The following is a 10,244-nucleotide window of genomic DNA, read 5'->3' as shown; positions in this document are numbered from 1 at the left end:
CTATGAATATTTGTTTTACTGTAAATATGAACCTTACACAATAAAGAAATATTAATATATAACAAATATCGTTAAAACATTATCTATTCAAATGATTAATATAAACCAGCGTTTGTGACGCAAATCGCTGGAATTGAATATGTTTATATGGTGTAATTTGTTTTCAATGATTGGAAACTACTTACATACATGTAATATGACAAACATAACACGTCTCCAAAGGAGAATTTGCGAATACGTCGGGTAAAAACTAATGATGAGAAGACTTCAGGTATATTGTTTCATGTTCTTGACAGGGTTCTTAAAATAATTTAATACAGCTCAATGTGTTCTAAAAACGCTTATCGTAATAATTATCTATCTATATATATACTGCCAAGCGCCCTTTAGAGCATTATAGGCAGAGGGACATTATCGAGTCCGTTTCCTGGGAAGAACCAGTACTAGGTGTCTATGGAGTAGATAATGAGAATGCTCCCCGAGTGGAGAGCGAACCCACGAACTCCCGATCGCTAGGCGGACACCTCATCCACTACACCACCGCGATCTCGGTTATTTATTAAAAATAGTTATAAAAACGTTAACTGTAAAGAGTTACTGAAGTATTCTATTTTTCTATGTACGTTATTGCTATATTAATTACTAATAATAAAAAAACATTGTTCTACTGTGTATATGCATAGTAATTATTTACAATCACACTAGAAATACGTAATCGGAAAACTTACTCGCTCTACACGTAGATGCATCAAGAACATATGTCGGTGCACACACGCATGCTTTCGTCGTCCCCGTATTCTCGACCCAAAAGCCCTTCGCATCACACACGCATTCTGTCTTTTCCGCATTCTCGACCCGATGGACCTTCGCATCACACACGCATTCTGTCTTTTCCGCATTCTCGACCCGATGGACCTTCGCATCACACACGCATCCTGTTCCTCCCTCATTATCCACCCAGTGCTCATTAGTTTTGCAAAAACATTTTGTTTCTGAGGTTTCCGTTCTACATTCTGTTCCAGGGGCCGTGCACGTATCCGTGGTAATTACACAATCATCCTTATAACCTTCTGAATGTACATAAAAACACTTCCTCGCATGTTCATAAACATAAATTATGATATTGGTATATTGAAAATTTAATAAAACAACTACATGTATATGGTTGCCCGAACTCTTTGTAATTCCCTTGTTAGACAAAATTATTTTCGCGATTGCACTTTTAATACAAAAGCAATACAATTTTTACAGGTGTATATACTGACTAATAACTAAATAATTTCTCTCTAAATAAACACATGGATTATGATATTTTTTTATTTTTATATATTTTTTAATTTTATATATTATACCGATGAATATTATAAAGGAACTCATTTTGCTTTGGTAAAATTTTATTCCCATATACGCGTGCTGTATCATAAGTTTTAAGCATTGTAAAAGGGTATTTAACCTTGTATGATAATTATCGGCCATACAATTTGAATACCTACTGTCAGCTCCTTTTATTGCTTGCATACTGCACAATGCTATCCACGAAGTTAAAACAAACTTGTAGTGCATCTAGAATAGAAACAAACTAATACTATATGAAACGAATAAAATATAACATATGTATAGCGAAGCGAATAATTATGTTCGTGTTCATAGATACGTACATGGTTAAAAAAGAAACATTTGGGAATTTTTTATTCGAGTTATTGTATTCAGAGACAAAATAAGATAGATATTACAAATTGAGAAAGATGAAATTTTAATATTACATTTTGAGCAACAAAATAATATTGAATAACCTTCCAATAAAATAACAGTATGTCAAAACAACTCAAAACAAGTATGTGTAATTATCATATCAAAGACCTATATCTTTATTAAGTTCCGAACTTATCAACAGATATACATCCAAACAAAAATAATAATTGTAATTAACGTTGATGACAATTAAATAGAAATATAGAAAGCAAAACGGAGGTGCACGTATATTCATTAATTATATTATTAAAGTGCTGACATATGAGGTAAACTAACAGTCTTCAACCACAAAGATTATAATTTGTTAGAATTAAAGTAAAAAAACTAAACTATTTCAAATTCAAAACATCAAACTATTTACGTTATAAAATATGCATTTGTGCGAATCGTACTACATGTCACTTTAAACCTTTACTATTAAAACATTATTCTGCACACGTGTATTGCCGTTCTTTAGTTGATAGCATAAGTTTCTAAATGTATAAAACTATATGCATTTTTTTCAGCGCTCGTTGATACAACAATTGCAATTTATGTGGAAAGGGACATATAAACAAAAGTATGGAAGTCAACATTGGAGCTTTCGTTGTGTCTTGTATGTGGTATTTATTTAATGTGTTGACAGAAATGAGAACAATTCACTTGCGAACATAACATATGGCTTCATTCAACCTCAGCAAATAGTTAACCATGAATCAGCAATCTGAATAAAATTGGAAAAACACATTGAAATAAATATATTAAGCAACAGCGTATACCTTTGTTTGAATTTTGTGAACTGCGACATAATGATTTGTTTAAATGACTGAGTATGCTTAATGTAGTATCATAATATTACCTATGTCACATATTTTCATAATTCATGTATCGATGTTTCGAAAATCGTAAATGTGTGCTCTATTTATTATACATTAATTTCATTTTAAAATCAAGGTTGATTATTTAATAAGGTTTCAATATTGAAGAAAAATTGCTCACTTCAATAAATAAAATAAATAAGTGTCCTTATCCTCCTTTCTTCCCAACTCGCTCCCATATCTTTTTTAATAATATGTTGACAAAGTAGTGAATTTTGTTTGGCCTTGCAAAGAAAGCACAATTATTAAATTTATTGAATTTACTTTGTTTCAAAGTCCCCATATTTTGCTTTTAAATCGGAACTATTTGTTGTAATGTTTATTCAAACGTGTGTGAGTTGTGATGAATGCTGGACTATTTAAATGGTTTGGAATACCGTTCAATTGGTTTAAACCACCCTCTAACTTTATTAAGTCTTCTCCTTAAAAACGTTTCTGGATTTAATATATTCCTATTTTATTAATTCATGTATTTTATCAGTTACTTCAGTTATTGCATATCGTTAGTATGAATTTCAATTTCGGTCTTACTAAATCGATCATGGTTCTTATACTACCTTTTAGGCAATTTATAAAAACATTCAAATGTTTATTGTGACGAACATTATATAAAGGAAAAAAATCGATCCTTTCTTATTTATTTTTATATTATTTAAATGTTACACATTTCTTTGTATTCATTGTTTGTGATATTTTGATAAAAAAGTATATAACTAAATAAAATTGGTGAAATATATGTTAAGTAAATGTTCAAAAACATATTCAACTAATATATGTGCCGTATTAAATAATTTAAAATGGTAATATTATTATACCAAATGAAAAATATTCATATTGAATTAATCCTCTTGGTATACTGTATAATATGTACACTAATATATTGAAATAAAACAAACTATAATAATTCGCTTTATATACCTTTACATCGCAACAGTATTAAATTAAAAACTAGAAATAAAACTTACTTTTTCTGGCTGTTCTAAGCTACGTTGTTTCTTAACGCCCTCCTTTGAAAAGTCAGTCGATACTGTTTGCCATTATATGCAAATAAGCCCATCCCTCTTCCATGTCATCTATACCATCAACCAATCGCATATATGCCTTCAATTCAAGCACAGCCAAATAATGCATGATCTCGTATGTTACTCTTGTGCGTGTATTGATACTATTAAGACCTCAAATACTGATAAGTGCGCAAATCTGTTTGACTGTAAACAACATACAATATATCACGATGTGTCATATTTAAATATTTAGGCTATTCATTTTCAATAATGAAAACCAAGGCAATGCCATTATTTAAAGCAATACAGTAATTCCCTACAGGCAATTATGAAATTGTACATTACCATAATACTATACTTTAAATATATATTATACACGTGTAATATCTCATAATTAAAGTCAATGTCCATTTGCCACAACAGCATTAAGATTGTGTTTAACCTTCCAGAGGCGTTTTACCTCTAGTGCCGAAATGATGTATTTAAACCACACGTAATTTGTTCGCGAGTGTTAACTACTTCATTATTTTCCGTGAAGCCACGAGTTATATTTTGTTTGTTCATAACCACGAGTTATTTGAATGCTCGACCATTTACCAGAATCATTTTCTTTTTATATTATATACAAACATACACAATAGAAAATAAGTTTATAGTCTAGGGTTGTGTATAATGACGCTACTAAAATGTGTTGGACAAACTTCATAAATGATTTTGAAAATGTGGACACATACTATGTTTGTCGTTATTAACTAACGGTGTTTTTATCCCGATTGATGCAGATGATGCGAAATAAATTCATACCCAATATTTGTTTCATAGATTGTACTGTGAGGTCCACGGTATTGATATTCATACAATATTCGAAAAAAAAAGCTTTCTGCTAAATGATTATTTTAAGATCGCTTTTGCAAAGCAAGTGCCAAGGGAACTTTATGAAAACAAATTTTGTAATTAATCTTAAGACGATACGCGAAAGTTGCTACAAACTATCACTAGCCCACTTTGTGTGGTGTACCAATCGTTAAGGGCGGTCGGTTGGTCATAAACATCCGATTGGTTTATACTGTATAACTGGTCCCACATCATTATCATTATTTATAAACTGGTAACGTAGCATAAACAATAAAAATCAATCTAACGTTGGTACCGCCATGGAGTGCGTGTTTATTCAGTAAACAGAAACTGTAAGCAAGTACAAAGTTCTCCCTTGACTTTAATTTATGAGTTTACCAATGATCTTGAAAATGTAATTACACTTGTAGAAACAAAATCATCCACTCTACTCCTCTATAAATTGCCCAACAACTTAGGCCAACTTTTCACTTAAATGCAAAACAGATATTTATTACGCGAAAGAACGATTATATTGACAAACTATTCGACATTTTTGCAAGAGGCCAGTACATAATTTTAAGAGTTTCATGCATGTTGGTATCAAACGAACATAAGATATATTTTCACCATTTTAAAATTATCCATGATTGCAATTGCATTGATGTCTATTTCTAATATGCAGATATTTCACAACGACCTTGTGTTAAGAATTGTGATAAAATAAAACATGCAAGCAACAATATGATATTGATTGTACTAGGCTCCACATAGAGGTATACATCGCACTATGATTACGCAATAGTTACTTTAAAACGCCCATACATGTTAGGTTGAGCCTCAGTCATAAGGGCATAATTGCTTTATAAAGTAGGCAATATTTACTTAAACCAAGAACACGTTTTAAAGCTTAAACTATTCATTTTTCATGACATGTTGAATTCACCAAAATAAATAAAATTTAGATTTAAAACGATCTTGATTATATAATGTTCATTTTTTGTTCAATAAAATGTGCCAGCTTCTAGTTTTGTTTCGACAATAAGTCTCCTATAATGGTCGTTAATCGATACTTAGCCTCGATGCCATTTCGCCCAATGACAACTCAGAGGCGTTTTAATATTGGTCATATCTCTTTGCAAAGAGTATTAAACACGTTGCAGTATTTATTCAAATGTGACTGTTAAGTACCATATCAACACAAATCTTGTATTTCCGCTCGGCCATATTTTTCACAAATGTGTCGTAAATATTATTACTTTAAAATTCATGTCAACAGAGATATAACTTCGTACGATCTTGGTACATGTAGATCGAATTTCTGTCGCCATTGCGCACCATGTGATGATGGTCGATTTTTTTTTTAAATTTATATCATTTCAAGTGTCTGCCGTAAATCTGAGTTTGGAGGTAACCACTTCGAGAGGTTTACCCTGCAAGGGGCCTTTTCACAAATATTGTTATGTATTGAAGTTTGTCATTAAATGCTTTTTATTTGCTAATATAAACATTAGATCAAAAACGCTCCAGTAAAAACACAAGAATACAATTAAAGACAGAAACAAAGTTACCCTCAAACCACTGACCCCTGGAGTAAAAGTCTATCGCTTAGACCACTCGGCCATCAGTTCTCCTACAATGAGAAATTTTATACTTTATTTTATACTATATATTTAGAATTCTCCAAATTTTTAATCGTTCGCTTGGCAACGCTTCATACTTTTGAGGTTTTTAAATCGTCAAAAGATGCATATAACGGATATGTTAGAGCATGGTAAATGTTCAGTATTACGGTTTCCTCACAAATATCATAACTACATCGAAAATTTGCGAATCTGAAACATTTTGTTTTTGTTAATTTACTATAAAACGTGAAAATGTTTTAGATCGGTCAGTTATTACCACTGTTTCTGATTTGTTAATGTAAACATAATTAATGTTAAGTTCACGACGATTGCAAACCGGATTAGTTTCAAGAATGTTCCTCAGTTAAAAGTTGTTTTTGTATTATGTGTATAATGTTTACCTTTTTTATGTTGTGTGTTTGACAAGTCGCATAATAAAATTACTTTTACTGAAGATTCTAGTTGTTTGTGTTTTGCTTATTTGAAGTCGATATTTAAGTTCGAACAACCTCATTTTTATTAGTGAATCCAATATAATTATCATTTACACAAAGAGACGGTTCAGAAGAAAAGAAACCCTTTGATATAATGCGGTGCTTTGTCTATAATTTCAAGGGACCAAGAAATAATGTTCGTTGTTTATGAAGAATTTTCTTTTGTAAGTCAACTTTGGGCTTTTGTTGCCGTTGTGATGACGAATATGAATTCAGACTGCTTATCCCGTGTATGTATTTTAAGTATACATATGTCATATGGTATTTTGCAATCTAAGACTGAAACCAAAGAGAATATTACACGGAGTTTATTACCAAAGAGAATATTACACGGAGTTTAGTACCAAAGAGAATATTACACGCAGTTTTTTTTCAGTTAACATTTTACTATGCGTGTTCATTACATAAACATGGCTTTGACCTCAATGACCCATTGTAAACTTACAGATGATCTAAAATAATATTTGGTTATTTTAATTATTAAGTAAAAGCTAATGAACAGGAATTCAGCATTTAACAGAGCGAAATATGTTCCGCATTCAACGGAAAGAAAAAACACACACTAATTTTGTGCGTAATGTATCGCAAATATTCGAAGCGTTTCAAGCGATATTAATTTTAGTCACGCACATTTCCCTTCTGAATTGTGTATTTCATACCAAGCATGCATGCGTGTCTCTTTTTGTGCACATGATCCGATAAAACAAATCCTTAATTAAAGACGCCTTTTCGCAGATTTTGGAATGTATTGAAGTTTGTCATTAAATGCTGTATATTGATAAATGTAAACACTGGATCTAAAAAGCACAAGCAAAAAAAAACAAGAATAAAATTAAAGAAAGAAAAAAGTAACCCTGAACTGGGCTCGAAACACTGACTCCTGAAGTAAATGTCTATCGATTAGACCACACGGCCATCTGCGCTCATACAATGAGTGATGTATTTTATACTTTGTATAAGCAATCCTCGTAGTATCACAAAATATAACGACAACATCAACTCTCTATATTATTTAATCGTTTCGCGTTGCAACGCTTTATAATTTTCAGCTTTTTAAATCGTCAAAAGAAGCATATAATGGATATTTTAGAGGATGGTAAATGTTCAGTATTATTGTTTCCTCACAAATAACATAACTACAGTGAAAATTTGCGAATCTAAACATTTTTTTCTTATTTTGTCAATTAACCAAAACGTGAAAAGTCCCTTTAAATAATAAGTTTTTTGGGTTTGTATCGTTAGGAGATAAATAAATGAAATATTGTATGACGGTGGCGTTCCTTGGTATTGTATCGCACTCGGTGATTACGTGACACCGCTTTTCATTCGCCATGTCAGCCCGTTGGATTCACATAAAACACATTTACAGGGATATATTTAGTTCCAAATACTCTGAAAAAGCATAAATTCAAAAACAAAATATGTCATGACGCAAGTTTTAGCAAAGCTGATAAACACACTTCTCATATTAACAAAAAAATACCTAGATAAAAATGGAATTGAACAATATTTTTTGACAACCCTATCTAACTATTGTACGTAAATACAAATATGAACAATAACCACGGGGTAATATATAAATTAAGCTTGATATAATACTAGATCGATATAACACAATAATTGAAGATCGCCGTGGCGGATATGGTGTCCGCCTAGCGATCGGGAGGTCACGGGTTCGATCCCCACGGTGGGAGCGTTGTTTAGATCTCCCCCAAAGACACCAAGGAAACTGACTCGAAAACGTTTCATATAAGCTTAGGCTTGTTATGCAATCGAGCTTAAATAAATAGGTTTAAAAAAAAAATATCAGAGGTAGTTAGCCGTCCAGGCCTTAGAAGAGTCCGTCATTTAATGAGAATGACATTTATCATGCCCATTTTGATACTGATACTTTTAAATCTATATGCATTTATATACAAGCAAATTTCTGATTTCAATACCCATACCTATACTTAGATGCTCAATACAGAATGAGTGAATGTAATGTAACCGTCGTGCAAGAGATTGCATATTTCGGTCAAATCCTTACCGTTATAACCAACAATGTGATGGCAGCCGAGTCACGTGTTACAATAATTTTTCCGTTGGTATGTTTACATGTTTTTAAGTAAGGTATTGTTTTATTATTAACCTAAATGTATACACTCAAATTATCTACTTCAAAGATCATGTTATAATGTTATAATATGATACTTAAACAAATACAAACTCTTTCCAGATCTTGAATTATTTTCGTATGATTGCAGGGATTGTATGTGAGAGTGGAACGACAGCTCTGTGTGGAGATTGCTACAGTGGTTATTTTTTCCACTGCACGAGGTCACATAACCCCAAACCGGAACTCCTGTTTGCAGTGTTACATGCAGTCAGTTTGATACATAACACACGTTCGTTCACGTTCAGTGCCACTCCCTTACACTGCGGTTCATGGTGAGGAAGGTCATACTATTTGAGCCCAAAATGGTCGCCTGCACAGCTGTCAAAACCACAGGTGGTTAGCGTGTGGCTATGATATTAATTAGTGAAAACATCATTTTAAATGATAAATAATCATATTATAACGAAAAATTAACTTTTCTGAAAAAAAAAATTCACTATCATATATATATATATATATATATATATATATATATATATATATATATATATATATATATATATATATATATATATATATATATATATATATATATAACAAGGTATGCAACTCAAAATCACCCCAAAACGGTGTGCATCGCTTTGAACAGCCATATCTTCATCAATTGTGCAGCGATTTTCACGCTTGGTCTTATTCAACGCAGAAATGAATTTCCTTTCTGGAAATGTATATGTCTTGCAATATTTTTACAAATGCTGGGTCAACTTTTAAGAAATAACACGATACACAACTCGCATGACCCAGTTGACAATGATCATGCAGTCTTTATGAATGAAAACTCCAGTTGTAAAGACACACCTCCGCATTGGACCAATGAAATCACTCGTGTGTTTAAAATGTCAGTTAGTTGAAATGTATGTAAACAAAGGTTTCAAACGGCGCTGGACAGTTAGTCTTGATGCATTATGTAACGACAAGAACGGTAATAATGTTTTTTCATACGTTTTATTGAATTATGGTATCGAGGTACATGAACTTTGTAGGGAAGTTGCCCTTTACTCCGTGAAGATTTTTGTCTTAAAGACTGCATGATCATTGTCAACTGGGTCATGCGAGGTTTGTATCGTGTTATTTCTTAAAAGTTGACCCAGTATTTGTAAAAATATTGAAAGACATATACATTTCCATAAAGGAAATTCATTTCTGCTTTGAATAAGACCGAGATCGTGAAAATCGCTGCACAATTGATGAAGATATGGCTGTTCAAAGCGATGCACCCCGTTTTGGGGTGATTTTGAGTTGCATACCTTGTTATATATATATTTGATAGTGAAATTTTTTTTTTCTCATTTTTTTTAATTTTTCGTTATGATATGATTATTTATCATTCAAAATTATGTTTTCACTAATTAATATCATAGCCACACGCTAACCATCTGTGGTCAAAACCTGTTTGCCTGTACTAAGGTGAATATTTTGAATTACAACGTATAGAATTTAATGACATCATTTTTTTTAAAAAGATTATGCATTTATCTTTCCAATGATGTATTATGATATAATGGGTCATTGCTTTATCA

This window comes from Dreissena polymorpha, chromosome 15, assembly GCF_020536995.1.
Source record: "Dreissena polymorpha isolate Duluth1 chromosome 15, UMN_Dpol_1.0, whole genome shotgun sequence".
Lineage (NCBI taxonomy): Eukaryota > Metazoa > Mollusca > Bivalvia > Myida > Dreissenidae > Dreissena > Dreissena polymorpha.
This window is presented reverse-complemented; position numbering follows the sequence as displayed.